Source organism: Heterodontus francisci, chromosome 32 (assembly GCF_036365525.1).
Source record: "Heterodontus francisci isolate sHetFra1 chromosome 32, sHetFra1.hap1, whole genome shotgun sequence".
Lineage (NCBI taxonomy): Eukaryota > Metazoa > Chordata > Chondrichthyes > Heterodontiformes > Heterodontidae > Heterodontus > Heterodontus francisci.
Genome location: NC_090402.1, coordinates 6894143 through 6910636, shown reverse-complemented (window position 1 = coordinate 6910636; position 16494 = coordinate 6894143).

Sequence of the window (16494 nt, the reverse complement as noted above, 5' to 3'; positions counted from 1 at the left end):
TTATGGACAGTTTGTTAACCGAGTCTTGCTTCTAACTACCAAAATCGCACTTGATATTTTTACCTCTAGTGGTTAAATTCTGTAAGTTAGTATATAGTGTATATATTGTCTTGGCACTAGTTGCAACATATCCATTGGACTTGACTCCTATTTTCTTGTGACCAGAGTCTGCCATGAAAGCTACACCAACAGCACGTTTAGCACCAAAATGAAGTTGTAATGTGTATGTATATAATGAATTGAACTTCTTAAAAACTGTCAAAATAAATTTGCAGAAAATTGGACGATTGTTAATAAACTTTATTTATTAGTATACGATGTGCAGTGGATTTGGGGCAACTCTTGCAAATTCATTCATATTTCTGGTCATGCAGAAGGATTTATTTGTGCTATTTTATTCCACCTGGCTCCTATTTGATTGGGAGTCCAGTTGTGATATAACAAGCACATCACTGCCAGTTTTGGGTAACATGAGAGCTGTTGCCTCACCTTTCTCAATAGTTGGGGCGTAGGTATCCTAGGTCAAAGCTACTTGCAGTATTTAATGTACACTCTTGTTCCTAATTCATTGTTTAATTGGTCAATTTTCTCATCTTTCCAGAATTTGTACTGATTGTACTAAATATGACCTTGTTTGAATTGCTATTGTGCGATAAAATTGGCCTGGTTACAACTGTTTTCCTTGATTTTATGAACTTTTCCCAATTCCTTTAATTTTTGAAAATGCTATTTGAGAACTTTAGAGTTAGATCCCTTTTAGTAACATTTTGCTTTAATCCTTTCCCACTTAGATGTTTTCAGTGACTTTTAATTGGAATTTTGCAGTTGCTGTGGGTGGGAAATAGTGCCATTTTCCTTGTATTGCCAGTGATAAAGTAGCCATTATGCTGTATCACTGCAACATATGTGATTTCTTGTTCCTGAGCCTTGCCAGAACAGTGTCCTAAATTGACTATACTCATCCTGGTGGTTAACTTATGTTTGGGATTGCAGGAGACTTTGGTAGAGATTTTCATATCTAATTCTTCGCCCAGTACTCAATTAGACTGCAATGTAACCTGAGCAGCTGATGAATACAGTTGTTTCACAAGATGCAATCTCTTTTCTCCTGATGTTTTTAGTGTGTCTTTGTGAGAGGAAATTGTTGTACATCTGCATGTTTTTTCACTTGGGAAATCCATTCTTTTGAACAGGTCCTTTCTGTGATGCATTCTTGCCACTTCGGTAGAAACAAAGAAACTGAGTTGAGTTGTAGGTGGGCAAGCCCTCTCGGGATGCAAAAAAGCTGACTCGTACCGACCATGCCACTTTTTTGGCAAATTGATGGAATGACTAAAAATTCTACCACCAGCAATGCAAGCATAAGGCATGTGATTCCTTAAACTAGTAATAATGAACCTGAACATTTTCATCTAAGAAATGATGACATACAATAAGTATAATCAGAGCTGTAGTTAGTTTTTTTTAATTTCCTGTTCTTGCTTACATAATTGTCCTGATATGGGACCTGGCTAAGCCATCACTTCTGCTTAGCAATGTTCTGGAGAGCAGTATCTGTAAACTATATTTCAGAATGTTCCACTGGATTATAGACACCTGGTCTTTAAATGTGTACTGGGGTTTGTTTCACATGACAGCCTAAGGTGTCCTGACTTCATCTTAAACTTGTTTTTTTTTAAAGAAATTAAATTGGTTCTCATCAATCTGTCTTTACTGTTATCTACAATAAAGTTTGTATACATGTTTTGCCATAGTGCTGTGTATTGTCTTTACTGCTTGTTCTGTACATCTGGAGATATATTACCAATAAAACAATTCTGTTTTAATCTTGCCCAACCGAAATGGAGCAGTTAGCATAAAGTTAACATTGGCCTTTTGATATTTCTAAAAGTTATAATTGTACAAAATGTCAATTTAAACAGCCTGTAAAATACTTGGTTGTGACTTAAAATATAAACAGGCTATTATAAATGGCCATTAGCACAGGAGTGTATTTTGCTGTGGTCTTCTGAGATATTGACAGTCTGGTGGTTAACATTTGAGTGTACCTGACTAATGAGTGGTTAACTCCCTTCTCTAATAAACAGTTTGGATAAATAGCATTTCAGAAATTGTGTGCCATTAAGCCATTTCAGAACAGTCATTCCTCTGGCAAAACTCCCAATAGTTTCTCCTGCTTGTGGGACTTGCTATACCCGTACAATCAGGAAATGACCCCATGTACGCAGTTTACTATTTGTTGGTATAGGCATCAACAAGCAATTTCTGCAACCTCTATTACTTGAACAGGTTCTCCAATGTGGAAAAGATTTAGGATCCAAATTAGTTTTGAATGGACTAAATTAGTTAATAAATCTATGTAATTTTGCCAATTTCAGTTCAAAAAGATGGGGTATTATAACTTCAGTGACATTTATTTGGTTAAGCTTTCCATTAAATAAGTACTTAAGATCTGTGGAGTATGTAATTTGAGTGTTTGAATTCTAACATTGCATGCTACCACTTTGATCAAACTATTAGAAAAGTACTTCAGTGCAGGCTCCATTCAGCTAAGTGGAAATTTCTGAAGTATTCCAATGCAACACTATTAATAAGTTCATGATTAACTTTTACTCAGCTTTTTGAAGGAGACTTTTTTCCCCAATAAGATTGCAAGTTGTGTATCCAGACACTGCTCCTTTCTTCCATTCTCTAAGCAAGGCACAAGGAAATTAATCTCTGCTATCGGAGTCCATACTGCTCATGGTTACTTTAACTGGCAGTATTTGTGGCTCCTAGAATTTCTGTGCTTAGTATGTTCAGTCCTGCAGCATATTCGGGTGAAGGTGCTAAATTGGGGGAAGGCTAATTATAACAATATTAGGCAGGAACTGAAGAATTTAGATTGGGGGCGGCTGTTTGAGGGTAAATCAACATCTGACGTGGGAGTCTTTCAAACATCAGCTGATTAGAATCCAGGACCAGCATGTTCCTGTGAGGAAGAAAGACAAGTTTGGCAAGTTTCGGGAAGCTTGGATAATGCGGGATATTGTGAGCCTAGTCAAAAAGAAAAAGGAAGCATTTGCAAGGGCTGGAAGGCGAGGAACCGACGAAGCACTTGAATATAAAGACAGTAGGAGGGAACTTGAACAAGGAGTTAGGAGGGCTGAAAGGGGTCATGAAAAGTCATTGGCAAACAGGATTAAGGAAAATCCCACGGCTTTTTATATGTATAATAAAGAGCTAGAGGGTAACCAGGGAAAGGGTTGGCCCACTCAAGGACAGAGATGGGAATCTGTGTGGAGCCAGAGGAACTGGGCGAGGTGCTAATTGAGTACTTTGCATCAGTATTCACCAAAGCGAAGGACTTGGTGGATGATGAGCCTAGGGAAGGGAGTGCAGATAGTCTCAGTCATCTCATTATCAAAAAGGAGGAGGTGTTGGGTGTCTTGCAAAGCATTAAGGTAGATGAGTTTTTTGAGGAAGTGATGAAGATGATTGATGAGGGAAGGGCAGTGGATGTTATCTATATGGAATTTAGTAAAGCCTTTGACAAGGTCCCACATGGCAGACTGGTACAAAAGGAGAAGTCACACGGGATCAGAGGTGAGCTGGCAAGATGGATACAGAACTGGCTCGGTCATAGAAGACAGAGGGTATCAGTGGATGGGTGTTTTTCTGAATGGAGGGATGTGACTAGTGGTGTTCTGCAGGGATCAGTGCTGGGACCTTTGCTGTTTGTAGTATATATAAATGATTTGGAGGAAAATGTAGCTGGTCTGATTAGTAAGTTTGCGGACGACACAAAGGTTGGTGGAGTTGCGGATGATGATGAGGATTGTCAGAAGATACAGCAGGATATAGATCGGTTGGAGACTTGGGCGGAGAAATGGCAGATAGAGTTTAATCCGGACAAATGTCAGGTAATGCATTTTGGAAGGTCTAATGCAGGTAGGAGGTATACAGTAAATAGCAGAACCCTTAGGAGTATTGACAGGCAGAGAGATCTGGGCGGACAGGTCCACGGGTCACTGAAAGTGGCAACGCAGGTGGATAAGGTAGTCAGGAAGGCATACGGCATGCTTGCCTTCATCGGTCGGGGCATACAGTATAAAAATTGGCGAGTCATGTTGCAGCTGTACAGAACCTTAGTTAGGCCACACTTAGAATATTGCGTGCAATTCTGGTCGCCACACTACCAGAAGGATGTGGAGGTTTTGGAGAGGGTACAGAGGAGGTTTACCAGGATGTTGCCTGGTCTGGAGGGCATTAGCTATGAGGAGAGGTTGGAAAAACTCGGATTGTTTTCACTGGAACAACAGAGGTGGAGGGGCGACATGATAGAGGTTTACAAAGTTATGAGCGGCATGGACAGAGTGGATAGTCAGAAGCTTTTTCCCAGGGTGGAAGAGTCAGTTACTAGGGGACATAGGTTTAAGGTGTGAGGGGCAAAGTTTAGAGGGGATGTGCGAGGCAAGTTTTTTTACACAGAGGGTGGTGAGTGCCTGGAACTTGCTGCCAGGGGAGCTGGTGGAAGCAGGTACGATAGCGACGTTTAAGAGACATCTTGACAAATACATGAATAGAAAGGGAATAGAGGGATATGGTCCCCGGAAGTGCAGAAGGTGTTAGTTTAGGCAGGCATCAAGATCGGTGCAGGCTTGGAGAGCCGAATGGCCTTTTCCTGTGCTGTACTGTTCTTTGTTCTTATTACTGTAGTCTATACATTATTGAGTAAGTGTAATTTTTAAAAAATTCATAGATTTTGAAAAAACATAAATTGAGACAGATCCACTATAAAAGTGGAGTACCTGAAGGAGGAGACGCCAATAATTTCCAAGCCAACAGGAAAATGGGAGTCACAGATATCCCTGGATTATAGGAGCAGGGACCATCTCTGCTCCTCCCCTGGACATGTGCCTAACAACTGCTGATTTGGCAATAACCATCAAAGTTAGTGGAAACATTTTTGAGCGAAGCAGAATTTTGACTCCCCGTGTACTATCATAGAACCTCAGACCAAACTTGAATCATAGAAAGTTTAAGGTACAGAAAGAGGACACTTGGCCCATTGTGTTTGTGCTGAAAAACAATCCACCTGTACTAATCCCACCTTCCAGCATTTGGTCCATAGTCTTGCAGCTTACAGCACCAGAGGTGCATATCCAGATTCTTTGAATGAGTTGAGGTTCAACTACCCTTTCAGGCATTAAGTTCCAGACCATCACCACTCTCTGGGTGAAAAAGATTTTCCTCATCTCCCCTCTAATTTTTCTACTAATCACTTTAAATCTATGCCCCCTCGTCACTGATCTCTCTACTAAGGTGAATAGACCTTCACCTCCACTCTATCCAGGCCCCTCAACCTTCTCTGTTCCAAGGAGAACAACCCCAGCCTATCCAATCTTTCCTCGTAGCTGCATTTTTCCAGTCCTGGCAACATCCTTGTAAATCGCCTCTGTAACCTCTAGTGCAATTGCATCCTTTCTGTAATGAGGTGACCAGAACTGCACACAGTACTCAAGTTGTGGCCTAAACAATGAGTTATTCAGTTCCAGCATAACCTCCCTGCTCTTATATTCTATACCTCAGCTAATAAAGGAAAGAATTCCATATGCTGCCTCAACCATCTTATCAACCTGTCCTACTATCTTCGGGAATCTGTGTACATTCACTCCAAGGTCCCTTACTTCCTCTACACTTATTATTTTCCCATTAATTATGTATTCCTTTGTCTTGTTTGACCTCCCCAAATGCATCACCTCACACTTCTCCAAGTTGAATTCCATTTGTCACTTTTCTGCTCATCTGACCAGACCATCAATATCTTCCTGCAGCCTACAGCTATCCTCGCTATCTACCACATGGCCAATCTTTGTGTCACCCGCAAACTTCCTGATCATGCCCCCTATATTTATGTCCCAATCAATAATATACACCACAAAAAGTAGGGGACCTAGTACTGATCCCTGCGAACGCCACTGGAAACAGCCCTCCAGTCGCTAAAACAGCTGGCTATAATTACCCTATGTTTCCTGCCACTGAGCCAATTTTGTATCCACCTTGCTGCATTTCCCTGGATCCCATGGGATTTTATTTTTTAACCAGTCTGCCATGTGGGACCTTGTCAAAAACTTTGCTAAAATCCATGTAGACCACATCAACTGCGTTATCCTCATCTATCTTCCTTGTTACTTCAAAAAATTCAATCAAGTTGGTCAAACAAGATCCTCCCTTAACAAATCCATGCTGACTATCCTGATTAACCTGTGGCTTTCTAAGTGACAGTTATCCTGTATCTCAGAATAGATTCCAATAATTTGCCCACTACTGAGGTTAGGCTGACTGGCCTGTAATTATTTGGTCTATCCTTCGCTCCCTTTTTAAACAGAGGTACAACGTTAGCAGTCCTCCAATCCTCTGGCACCACACATATATCCAGTGAGGACTGGAAAATGATGGTCAGACCCTCCGCTATTTCCTCTCTTGCTTCTTTTAACAGCCTAGGATATATTTCATCTGGCCCCAGTGATTTATCAACTTTCAAGGATGCTAATCCCATTACTACTTCCTATCTCCCTATGTTTATCACATGCAATACTTCACACTCTTCCTCCTTAACTACAATATCTGCATTGTCCCCCTCTTTTGTGAAGACAGACACAAAGTATTCATTAAGAACCATACCAATATCATGTGCTCCTACACATGTTACCTTTTTGGTCTTTTATGGGCCCTACTCTCTCCTTAGTTATCCTCTTACTCTTAATGTATTGATGAAATCAAGGTGAACCCGAAGATGTTTTGCTTGCCAATATTCTTTCATACCCTCTCTTTGCTTTCCTAATTTCCTTTTTGATCTCACCCCTCCACTTTCTATACTCCTCTCAGCTTTCTGTAGTATTGAGTTCTCAGTGTTTGACATAAGCTTTCCTTTTCTGCCTTATCTTACCCTGTAGGCTCCTTGACATCAATGGGGCTCTAGATTTGGCCGCCTCACCCTTTTTCTTTGTGGGAACATCCTTACCCTGAACTCCTTGAATCTCCCCTTTGAATGTCTCCCATTGTTCTGACACTGATTTACCTTCAAGTCGCTGTTTCCAGTCCACTTTCACTAAATCAGTCCTCAGTTTAGTAAAATTGGCCTTGCCCCAATTGAGAACTCTAACTCCTGTTCTATCTCTGTCCTTTTCCACAATTATGTTAAAACCGATTGAATTATGATCACTACCACCAAAATGCTCTCCCACTGCCACTCTTTCCCTCCTTCCACGTGCCTATCTTCATTTCCTAAAACTAAATCTAAAACTGCGCCCTCTCTTGTTGGACTTGCTACATACTGGCCAAAAAAGTTTTCCTGAATGCACCTCAAGAATTCTGCTCCCTTAATTCCTTTCACACTAAAGCTATCCCAGTTAATATTGGGCTAATTAAAATCCCCTACTGTTACTGCCCTATTGTTCTTGCACTTCACAGAGATTTGCCTACATATATGCTCTTCTATTGCCCTCTGATTGTGTGGGGGTCTATAGTAGAGTCATAGAGTCTTACAGCACAGAAGCAGACCTTTCGGCCCAACGTGCCTGCACCAACCATCAAGCACCTGTCCTAACTAATCCCATTTCCCCGCACTTGGACTGTAGCCTTGTATGTTATGGCGTTTCAAGTGTTCATCTGAATACTTCTTGAATGTCATTAGTGTTCCTGCCTCCACCACCTCTTCAGGCAGCGTGTTCCAGATTCCAACCACCCTCTGGGTGAAATAATTTCTCCTCAACTCCCCTCTAAACCTTCTGCCCCTTACCTTAAATCTATGCCCCCTACTTATTGACCTCTCTGCTAAGGGAAAAAGTTTCTTCCTATCTACCCTATCTGTGCCCCTCATAATTTTGTATACCTCAATCAGGTCCCCCCTCAGCCTTCTCTGCTTGAAGGAAAACAACCCCTGCCTATCCAGTCTGTCTTCATAACTGAAATGCTCCAACCCAGGCAACATCCTGGTGAATCTCCGCTGCACCCTCTCCATTGAAATCACATCCTTCCTATAGTGTGGTGACCAGAACTGTACACAGTACTCCAGCTGTGGCCTAACCAGCGTTTTATACAGCTCCAACATAACCTCCTGCTCTTATATTCTATGCCTCGGCTAATAAAGGCAAGTATCCTATGCCTTCCTAACCACCTTATCTACCTGTGCTGCTGCCTTCAGTGATCTATGGACAAGCACCCCAAGGTCCCTCTGACCCTCTTTACTCCCAAGGGTCCTACCATCCATTATATATTCCATTGCCTTGTTAGTCCTCCCAAAGTGCATCACCTCACACTTCTCAGGATTAAACTCCATTTGCCACTGCTCCGCCCATCTTACCAGCCCATCTATATCGTCCTGTAGTCTAAGGCTTTCCTCCTCACCATTTACGACATCACCAATTTTCGTGTTGTCTGTGAACCTACTGATCATACCTCCTTTATTCACGTCTAAATCATTAATGTACACTTCAAACAGTAAGGGTCCCAGCACTGATCCTTGCGCTACACCACTGGTCACAGGCTTCCATTCACAAAAACAACCCTCGACCATTACCTTCTGCCTCCTTCCACTAAGCCAATTTTGAATACAATTTACCAAATTACCCTGGATCCCATGGGCTTTTACCTTCTTAACCAATCTCCCATGTGGGACCTTATCAAAAGCCTTACCTACGTCCATGTCGACTACATCAACTGCTTTACCCTCATTTAAACATCTAGTTACCGCCTCGAAAAATACAATCAAATTTGTTAGACACGATCTCCCCCTGACAAAGACATGCTGACTATCCCTGATTAATCCCTACCTCTCCAAGTGGAGATTAATCCTGTCTCAGAATTTTTTCCAATAATTTCCGTACCACTGATGTTAGACTCACCGGCCTGGTTTATCCCTGCTACCCTTCTTAAGTAATGGTACCACATTCACTGTCCCCCAATCCTCTGGTACCTCTCCTGTGGCCAGAGAAGATCTGAAATTTTGTGTCAGAGCCCCCCGTTACCTCCTCCTTTGTCTCACATAGCAGCCTGGGATACATCTCATCTGGGTCTGGGGATTTATCCACCTTTAAGCCCGCTAATACAGCCAATACTTCCTCCTTTATAATGTTAATTTGATCAAGTCCCCTACCTGATCACTACACCTACATCGTCCCTCTCCATAGTGAACACAGATGAAGGTAATCATTCAAAACCTCCAGCTCCACACACACATTGCCTCTTAAATCCCTAATGGGCCCTACTTTTTCCCTGGTTATCCTCTTGCCCCTAATATATTTATAAAACACCTTGGGATTTTCCTTTATCTTGTCTGCCAGTGAATTTTCATGCCCCCTCTTCGCTCTCCTAATTACTTTTTTTAAGTACTCCTCTACACTTTCTATACTCCTCGAGGGCCTCCGCTGTTTTCAGCACTCTGAATCTGCCATACGCCTCCTTTTTTTCCTTATCCAATCCTCTATATCCCTTGACATCCAGGGTTCCCTTGACCTGTTGGTCCTACTCTTCACCTTGACAGGAACATGCTGCACCTGAACCCTCACAGTTTCCCTTCTAAATGACTCCCACTGGTCTGATGTAGACTTTCCTATAAGAAGCTGCTCCCAGTTCACTTTGGCCAGATCCTGTTTTATCATATTGAAATATGCCTTCCTCCAATTCAGCACTCTTATTTCCAGTCCCTATATGTCCTTTTCCATAACAACTTTAAATCTTACAGAGTTATAGTCACTATCCCCGAAATGCTCCCCCACTGTACACTCCCAGCAGTGTGATTGCCCCTTTTTTTGTTCCTTAGCTCAATCCATATGGCTCATTTGATGAACCTTCCAACATATCAAAGAACAAAGAACAAAGAACCGTACAGCACAGGAACAGGCCATTCGGCCCTCCAAGCCTGCGCCGATCTTGGTGCCTGCCTAAACTAAAATCTTCTGCACTTCCGGGGACCGTATCCCTCTATTCCCATCCTATTCATGTATTTGTCAAGATGCCTCTTAAACGTCACTATCGTACCTGCTTCCATCACCTCCCCCGGCAGCAGGTTCCAGGCACTCACCACCCTCTGTGTAAAGAACTTGCCTCACACATCCCCTCTAAACTTTGCCCCTCACACCTTAAACCTATGTCCCCTAGTAACTGACTCTTCCACCCTGGGAAAAAGCTTCTGACTATCCACTCTGTCCATGCCGCTCATAACTTTGTAAACCTCTATCATGTCGCCCCTCCACCTCCGTCGTTCCTGTGAAAATAATCCGAGTTTTTCCAACCTCTCCTCATAGCTAATGCCCTCCAGACCAGGCAACATCCTGGTAAACCTCTTCTGTACCCTCTCCAAAGAACCTCCACGTCCTTCTGGTAGTGTGGCGACCAGAATTGCACGCAATATTCTAAGTGTGACCTAACTAAAGTTCTGTACAGCTGCAGCATGACTTGCCAATTCTTATACTCTATGCCCCGACCGATGAAGGCAAGCATGCCGTATGCCTTCTTGACTACCTTATCCACCTGCGTTGCCACTTTCAGTGACCTGTGGACCTGTATGCCCAGATCTCTCTGCCTGTCAATACTCCTAAGGGATCTGCCATTTACTGTATACTTCCCACCTGCATTAGACCTTCCAAAATGCATTACCTCACATTTGTCCGGATTACACTCCATCTGCCATTTCTCCGCCCAAGTCTCCAACCGATCTATATCCTGCTGTATCCTCTGACAATCCTCAACATTATCTGCAACTCCACCAACCTCTGTGTCGTCCGCAAATTTACTAATCAGATCAGCTACATTTTCCTCCAAATCATTTATATATACCCTCCTCATCCCTCCTCACAGCTGTAATAGTTTCTTTGACAAAAACTGCCACTTCACCTCCTTTCTTATCCCTCTCCCTATCGCGTCTGAAAACCCTTTAACCAGGAATGTTGAGCTGCCATTCCTGTCCCTCCTTAAGCCATGTTTCTGTAATAGCTATGATATCATACTGCCACATGTCTATCTGTGCCCTCATCTCATCTGCTTTGTTTGTTACACTCCTTGCATTGAAATAGATACCCTTGAGCACTGCCAAACTCTTTTTTTTATTTTCTAACCCTCGTTTCTTCTGTCTTCCAGACTCATCAATTAATTTTCCACCTTTCATTTTAATTTCTGATTTTGTCCCAGCTGAGTCTACCTTTAGGTCCCCATCCACCTGCCAAACTAGTTTAAACGCTCCCCAACAGCACTAGGAAAACGTCCCGCAAGGAACTCAGTCCCGGCTCTGTTCAGGTGCAACCCGTCCGGCCTGTACAGGTCCCATCCCCCCCAGAGCCCATCCCAATGTCCCAGGAATCTGAAGCCCTCCCTCCTGCACCATCTTTCCAGCCATGCATTCATCTGTCTTACCTTTATATTTCTATACTCACTTGCACATGGCAGTGGGAGTAATCCGGAGATTACTACTTTCGAGGTCCTGCTTGCTAATTTCTTACCTGGCTCCCTAAATTCTGACTGCAAGATCACATCCCTCTTTCTACTTATGTCGATGGTTCTGATGTGGACCACGACTGCTGGCTGTTCACCCTCCCCCTTCAGAATGCTCTGCAGCCGCTCAGTGACATCTTTGACCCTGGCACCAGGGAGGTAACACACCTTCCTGGATTCACGTCTGCGGCCACAGAAATGCCTGTCTGTTCCCCTGAATATTGAATCACCTATCACTATGGTTCTTCCATTCTTCCTTGTACCTCCTTGTGCAGCTGAGCTACCCGTGGTGCCATGGACTTGGCTCTGGTTGCACTCCCCAGGTGAAGCATCACTTTCCTCAGTATTCAGAACTGAATAAGTGTTGGAGAGTGAGATGCACTCAGGGGTCTCCTGCACGATTCTTTTTGCCTGTCTGGTGGTCACCCATTCCCTCTCTCCCTGCGTACTCTTAAGCTGTGGGGTGACCACATCTATAAACGTGCTATCCATGTAGCTCTCATCCTTATGAATGCACCACAGTGTCACCAGCTGTCGCTCAAGTTCCAAAACCCAGAGCTCAAGCTGCTTCAATTAATGATACTTCCTGCACAGATGGTTCTCCAGGATACGGGAAGCATCCTGGAACTCCCACATAGCACAGGAGGTGGACTCGAGGTTGAAGCAACCCTGCCATTCCTTTATTTATTAGTTGACCCTTTGCTACTGCTAAACAAAAAACCTAACCAATACTACAACAGCTTAGAATTATTAATAAAACCTTACTAGTACTGATAAATCCTACTAAAAAGCAATACGGTTCACTAGTTAAAATAAACCTTACTCAAAAAAAAAACCAGCTACTCACATGTTCCTTATTATTAAGCAATTTACACATGCACCCTAACAGTAGTGTACTAACCCAGCCTAACTAAATGCTAGGCAAAATGTTTCATTTTTATCACCTCAAAGGTTGTTAATTCCCTTTGTCCCAGAAAGATTCACATTCAGAAGGATTATCAAACACTTCAGATAGCATAGATGTGGCATTGGTAAGCATGATTTTCTTTGAATTAAACATCCAAATGACATCTTGAGTTTCAGACTGTGGGAACCAGATTATGTAGTTGATATTAGGATTATATAGCAAAAGTTTCTATAAATATATAAAACGAAAAAGAGTGGCTAAAGTAAACGTTGGTCCTTTAGAGGATGAGAAGGGGAATTTAGTTATGGGATATGATGAAATGGCCGAGGCATTGAACAGGTATTTTGTATCGGTCTTCCCAGTGGAGCACATTAATAACATGCCAGTAATTGACAAAGAGACGAACGTAGGTGAGGACCTGGAAACAATCATTATTACGGAAGAGGTAGTGTTGGGCAAGCTAATGGAGCTAAGGATTGATAAGTCTCCTGGCCCTGATGGAATGCATCCCAGGGTACTAAAAGAGATGGCGGGAGAAATAGCAGGTGCACTGGCGGAAATTTTCCAAAATTCGCTGGACTCTGGGGTAGTCCCAGCAGATTGGAAAACAGCAGATGTGACGCCACTGTTTAAAAAGGGAGGTAGACAAAAGATGGGGAATTATAGACTGGTTAGCTTAACCTCTGTAGTGGGGAAGATGCTTGAGTCTATTATCAAGGAAGAAATAGCAGGGCATCTCGATAGAAATTGTCCCGTTGGGCAGACGCAGCATGGGTTCATGAAGGGCAGGTCATGCTTGACAAATCTTTTGGAATTCTATGAAGGCATTACGAGCAAGGTGGACAATGGGGACCCAGTGGATGTGGTGTACCTAGATTTCCAAAAGGCCTTCGACAAGGTGCCGCACAAGAGGCTGCTGCATAAGATAAGGATGCATGGCGTTAGGGGTAAAGTATTAGCATGGATAGAGGATTGGTTGACTAACAGGAAGCAGAGTGTGGGGATAAATGAGTGCTATTCTGGCTGGCAATCAGTCACTAGTGGTGTGCCTCAGGGATCGGTGTTGGGACTGCAATTATTTACAATGTATATAGATGATTTGGAGTTGGGGACCACGTGTAGGGTGTCAAAGTTTGCAGATGACACTAAGATGAGTGGCAGAGCAAAGTGTGCAGATGACTGTGAAACTTTGCAGAGGAACATAGATACATTGAGTGAGTGGGCAAAGGTCTGGCAGATGGAATACAATGTTAATAAATGTGAAGTCATTCATTTCGGTAGGAGTAACAGTAAAAAGGATTATTACTTGAATGGTAAAAAGTTGCAGCATGCTGCTATGCAGAGGGACCTGGGTGTCCTTGTGCATGAATCGCAGAAGGTTGGTCTGCAGGTACAGCAAGTAATTAGGAAGGCAAATGGAATTTTGTCCTTCATTGCTAAAGGGATTGAGTTTAAAAGCAGAGAGGTTATGTCGCAGCTGTATAAGGTACTGGTGAGGCCGCATCTGGAGTACTGTGTGCAGTTTTGGTCTCCTTACTTGAGAAATGATGTACTGGCACTGGAGGGGGTGCAGAGGAGGTTCACTAGGTTGATTCCGGAGTTGAGGGGGTTGGCTTATGAGGAGAGACTGAGTAGATTGGGATTATATTCATTGTAATTCAGAAGAATGAGGGGGGATCTTATAGAAACATATAAAATTATGAAGGGAATAGATAAGATACAAGTAGAGAGGATGTTTCCACTGGCAGGGGAAGCTAGGACAAGAGGGCATAGCCTCAAGATTAGAGGGAGCAGATTTAGGACTGAATTGAGAAGGAACTTCTTCACCCAGAGGGTTGTAAATCTATGGAATTCCTTGCCCAGTGAAGTAGTTGACGCTACTTCAGTAAACGTTTTTAAAGCTAAGGTAGATATCTTTTTGAACAATAAAGGAATTAAGGGATACGGTGAGAGCGCGGGTAAGTGGATCTGAGTCCACGAAAAGATCAGCCATGATCTTATTGAATGGCGGAGCAGGCTCGAGGGGCCGGACGGCCTACTCCTGCTCCTAGTTCTTATGTTTATGTATATAAACACTTTTCTACTCTCCAATATCCATCATAGTGCAAAGCATTGTTGGTTATACATGCCCTGCATACTGCTAATACCATTCGTATTCTAGATGAGAGACTTTATGACATTGCTTCTGGGTGACCTTCCACTGGTTGAGTAATTACATTTTTAGGATAGCCATCTCAGAGCAGAGACATTTCCCCAATTTTGGGTACACCTTTTCTTCCCTAAACCATTTGTTCTGTAACCTCTGGGTTTTGATGCCTCATTTACTGTTTTCAAAATGGGTTTGCTTGGTGGGTTTCCAAGGTCATTAAATTTCTAAACTTGAGTTACTACATGCATTTTCCTGTACACCAATTCAACAAATTCAACATTTTCTGCTGTATTAACATTCTATGACTTTGGATAGCTAACACTGTTTTCAAGAAATTAGGATATAGACACTTACAAGTCAGTTTAGTGTGTTTTTGTGCCAGGAATCCCTTTATTAAGGGCCAGTTTGTAGCACAGTCACAGGCTCAACTGTCTCAATCAGGCCTCCCACATACAGTTTATTCAATCGTTTCAAATTTTAAAAATTAATTTAAAGTTTTCATTTTAAATCCTGACAACTTTTTTGTTACTGATCATGATCTTCATTTCTATCATTTCCACCAGGAGGATTAACAATTGTTCTAGGCCTACAACTATTCACTATCAATAACTTGGATATATGGCTATAGTGTTATCTAAGTTTGTTGATTACAAAGATTAATGGTATAGTAAATAGTGGTTAGAGTCACACCTAGCACAAAGGAGGATAGTTGTGGTTGTTGGAGGCCAATCATCTCTGCCCCAGGACATTGCTGCAGGAGTTCCTCAGGGTAGCGTCCTCGGTCCAACCATCTTCAGCTGCTTCATCCAACACAAGGGCAGAAATTGGGGATGTTTGGTGATGATTCCACAGTGTTCTGTACCATTTGCAGTTCTTCAAATACTGAAGCAGTCCATATGCAGCAAGATATGGACAATATTCAGGCTTGGGCTGATAAGTGGCAAGTAACATTTGTGCACACAAGTGCCTGGCAATGACCATCGCTAACAAGAGAGAATCTAAAGTTCTCCCCTTGACATTCAATGGCATTACCATTGCTGCATCCCCCACCAGTTCATGTAGTGCTGAAAGTATAGCAGGCTTGGCACTCTTGATTATTTCAGGGGTAATGCTGTCCTTCCCAGGGGCTTTTCCGCTGGCTAGAGAATCAATGGCATCACTGAGTTCCGATTTGGTTGGCTGTATGTCCAGCTCATCCATGACTGGTAGAGGCTGGGCTGCATTGAGGGCAGTCTCAGTGACAGCATTCTCCCTGGAGTACAGTTCTAGGTAGTGCTCAACCCAGCGGTCCATTTGTTTGTGTTGGTCAGTGATTATGTCCCCTGATTTAGATTTGAGGGGGGCGATCTTCTTGATGCTATGCCTGTGCTGGGACGAGGGAGCAGTACCCCAGGACATGCGCGATGCCAATATCATCACCCTCTATAAAAACAATGGTGACCGCGGTGACTGCAACAACTACCGTGGAATCTCCCTGCTCAGCATAGTGGGGAAAGTCTTTGCTCGAGTCGCTCTGAACAGGCTCCAGAAGCTGGCCGAGCGCGTCTACCCTGAGGCACAGTGTGGCTTTCGTGCAGAGAGATCGACCGTTGACATGCTGTTCTCCCTTCGTCAGATACAGGAGAAATGCCGTGAACAACAGATGCCCCTCTACATTGCTTTCATTGATCTCACCAAAGCCTTTGACCTCGTTAGTAGATGTGGTCTTTTCAGACTACTAGAAAAGATTGGATGCCCACCAAAGCTACTAAGTATCATCACCTCATTCCATGACAATATGAAAGGCATAATTCAACATGGTGGCTCCTCATCAGAGCCCTTTCCTATCCTGAGTGGTGTGAAACAGGGCTGTGTTCTCGCACCCACACTTTTTGGGATTTTCTTCTCCCTGCTGCTTTCACATGCGTTCAAGTCCTCTGAAGAAGGAATTTTCCTCCACACAAGATCAGGGGGCAGGTTGTTCAAC